The following is a 3,825-nucleotide window of genomic DNA, read 5'->3' as shown; positions in this document are numbered from 1 at the left end:
CTATCCTACTGAAACAAAACAATAAGAGTAAACCTATGAAACAAAACAATAAGAGTAAACCTATGAAGAGTAAACCTCAAAACTATGTCATAGTTTTGAGACAATGGACATCAGGTAGTGAAGCACAGTAATCCCTGAGAGAAATGAAACAAATGAGCAAGACCCTAAGCAGGGTAGACAGCCATGTGAAGATGGAGGCTGGATTGGGGTGGTATACCTACAAGTCAAGAAATGCCAAGGATTTCTGGCAACTTCCAGAAGCTGAGAGAGAGGCATAGTACAGTTTATCTCTCAGAGTATCTAGAGGCAACCAATCATACTAATAATACCTTGATTTTGGGTTTTTGGTCTCCTGAACTGTGAGATAATAAATTTTTGTTATTTTAAGCACCAGTTTGTGGTCATTTGTTATGGCAGCCCTAGAAAACTGATACACACAGGTGCTTAAAAAAATAATCAATAGTGCATCAGTGAACTGTGGGAAACTTCAAGCAGCCTCATATGTATGTACTTGGAATTGTCAAGGGAGGGGACTAAGAGGGAGGAATAAAAACATTATTTGAAGAAATAACAACTGACCTAGAGATCCAAGAAGCTCCACAAAGTCTAAGCACAAGACTTACGAAGAGTGAACACCATGATAAAACAGTAATAGAAAATATTAAAAACAAGGATAAAGGGATAAAATTAAACCAGTGATAAAAGAAAAATATTAAAAGCATTCAGTAAAAGAAGATACATTATGCCCAGAAGAATAAAAGTATTCTTTATTGACACAAAGAATGCCAATGACATTTTATATCCTTGTTGACAATGACACAAGACTTCTTGGTGGAGTGATGGCAGACTTCTTGTTGGAAACATCGCAAGCCAGAACGCAGTGAAGCAGCATTTGCAGTGCTGAAAACAAAAATCTGCCAACTTATAGTTGCACGCCAAATAAGCACACTTTTCATAAATAAAGGCAAAATACATTTCAGAAACACAAAAGCTGAAATAACTTATCATTGACAGACCTACATTATAGGAAATGTTAAAGAAGAAAATGATAATATGGAAATCTGGATCTATAAAAAGGATTGGAAGAACACTAGGAAAGGTAAATATGTTGTAAATATAGGACTTTTTTTGTTATTTTTAAATCTCTTTAAAAGATAACTTACTCTTTAAAGCAACCATCATAACAACATATGTAGGATTTATAACATATGCAGGAACAAAATGTATGAAAACAATTGCACAGAGACCAGAAGGAGAGAAATGAAAGTATGCTGTTGTAACAGTCTTGTGCTATATGTAGTTCCCCCTAAACCATGGGGGATATGTTCTAAGACCCTCAGTGGATGATTGAAACTACAGATCTTACTGAACACTATATATATTCTATGTTTTTATCTATAATACCTATGATAAACTTTAATACATAAATTAGCACAGTAAGAGATTAATAACAATAATGAATAATAAAACAGAGCAATTATAACAATACACTATAATAACTATTATGTGAATCTAGTCTCTCTCTCTGATAACCAATGATAACTAAAAAGCTACTAAGTAACTAAAGGGTGGGTTAGGGTTAGGGATATGCTAGACAAAGGGAGACTGATGTACTGAGCAGGACAGAGCAGAGAGCATAGATTTCATCACACAACTCAGAATAGCTTACAATTTAAAACTTATGAATTGTTTATTTCTGGAATTTTTTATTTAATATTTTTAGACCACAGGGGACCGTGGGTAACTGAACCTAGGAAGTGGAACCTCAGATCAGTTGGGACTACATAAATGAAATCATATAATATTACTTGATTGTAGGCTATGATAAGTAAATCCTCAAATAACCATGTACACACACAAACTGTAATAAAGAATTATAACTAATATGACATCATGGAGATAAAAGAAGTCATAAAGATCAATCCAAAAATTAGAGAAGGCAGAAAAAAGAAAATAAAGAGTACAAAGAGCAGTTTGGCTAAATAGAAATAAAACAAGATGGTGAAGTTAAACCCAACCACATTAATAGTCATATGAGATGTAAATGGTCTATAGGAAGACTAATATATAATATACAAATAACTTAAAAAATGAAAATGGAAAAAGAAATACCATGCTAACACTAATAAAAAGTAAAATATAGTGGTTATAATGGTATCAAAGAAGGTAGGTCTCAGAGCAAAGACCAATATCATGAATACAAAGGCTCATTTCATAATGATAAAGAGGTCAACTCTTAAGGGGACATAACAATCCTAAATGTTTATGTGCCTAATACCAGACTTTAGAACTCATGAAACAAAAACTGATAGAACTGAAAGGGAAAATAGACAAGCCCACAGGTGTAGCAAGAGATTTCAACACTCTCTCCACATTGATAGAATAAGTAGAAAAAAATAAGGACACAGAAGACTTGAAAATTGAAGCAGAAGGAATATTTTCCTGTTTATTTTTATTAGGGCAGCATTATTCAGATACCAAAACCACATAAAGACATTACTAGAAAACTACAGACCAGAATTCTTCATAGGTATACATTCAGAAATTCTTAAAATTTCAGCAAATTAAACAGAACAATGTATAAAAAAGCATAATAAATAATAACCAATTATCCCAGGAGTGTGAAGTTGGTTTAAAATGTGAAGATTAGTGGATATTCATTTTCCCTTCTAACTCAGATACAACACACACCAATTTTCTAGGTTATTTTCCCTAGAATTGTTGTGTTCTTCTAAAAAACTGACTAAATCTAAAAAACTGTATTTTTCTGGGCGGAACAAAAGTACTTTTTAAAGACATTCTGACTTTTGTCAGGCAAGTCTTTTGGCTTTCTGTTTGTTTGTTTGTTTTTTTGTTTGTTTTTAAACAATGCCCAGCAGGATTCAATTGTACTCTTACATATTACAATTTTAAATTTCTACTGTTAAGTTTTTCCGTTGTTTTGGAAAAAAATTCCCTCCAAATTATTGGCTTAAAATGGCACACACTTATTATCTCCTGTGGTCAGGAGTCTGGGCATGGCTTAGCTGCGTTCTCTGCTTAGGATGTAACCAAGCTGTAATGAAGGTGTTGGCTGGGCTGCTTCCAAATTCACTCAGTTTGTAGGCTGGATTAATTTTTTAAAATTCATTAGAGAGAGAAAGAGAGAGAGAGAGAGAGAGAGAACAGGAGAGAGAGAAGACGGGAGAGAGAAACATTGACTTACTGTTCCATTTGTTTATGCATTCATTGGTGGATTCTTGCATGTACCCTAACTGGGGATGGAACCGTCAACTTTGGTGTATTGGGTCAATGCTCTAACCAACTGTGCTACCCAGTAGAGTCCTGCTGAGTGTTTTGAGAGGGCACTGGCTATGAAAGGTAAGAAATCACTACAAGTGCATATTCTACCCTTCATTTGATCTGTTGTGTCCCTCGAGGGGTGCACCTTCCTTGAAGTCTTGGAATACTAGGTTGATGTGCAGAGTGCATGGAGCAAGCTATTTCATCTCCCTGTTACAAAAATACATTTAAGATATTGTCCATGGATAGAGGACGCATCAGATATTAAACCGAAAAGAACAGGTACTACACTTGATCTTAGCTAAAAAGCTGAGAAGCAATGGCTGGATTAATTTTTTTGTGACTGTAGAACTTAGGGCTCTGGCCTCTTGCAGGCTGTCTGTTGGAGGTCACCTTCAGCTCCTAGCAGCTGCCTGTAGGTTCTTGAGGTTTCCCACAGGTTTCTGCTATGAGGGCTTTCCCAACATAACTGTTCCATTCATAAAGGCAAAAGGAGAGCCTCTAAATCTGCTAGCAATACGGAGTGGTATATAACATAATGTA

At 35.0% G+C, this 3,825-nt stretch overlaps 1 non-coding gene across 1 annotated transcript; it reads right to left on the bottom strand.

Moving 5' to 3' along the window:
• Positions 1–3,416: 3,416 nt before the first annotated feature.
• On the bottom strand, positions 3,417–3,603 carry LOC129078931 (U2 spliceosomal RNA). Its single transcript, XR_008530006.1, has one exon. It is a non-coding gene; the product is annotated as a U2 spliceosomal RNA (small nuclear RNA).
• Positions 3,604–3,825: the final 222 nt, after the last annotated feature.

Source organism: Pteronotus mesoamericanus, unplaced genomic scaffold, assembly GCF_021234165.1.
Source record: "Pteronotus mesoamericanus isolate MK-2021 breed Mesoamerican mustached bat unplaced genomic scaffold, CSHL_Meso_final contig_74, whole genome shotgun sequence".
NCBI lineage: Eukaryota > Metazoa > Chordata > Mammalia > Chiroptera > Mormoopidae > Pteronotus > Pteronotus mesoamericanus.
Note: the sequence above shows the minus strand (reverse complement) of the source record. Positions and strands in the feature narration are given on the sequence as shown.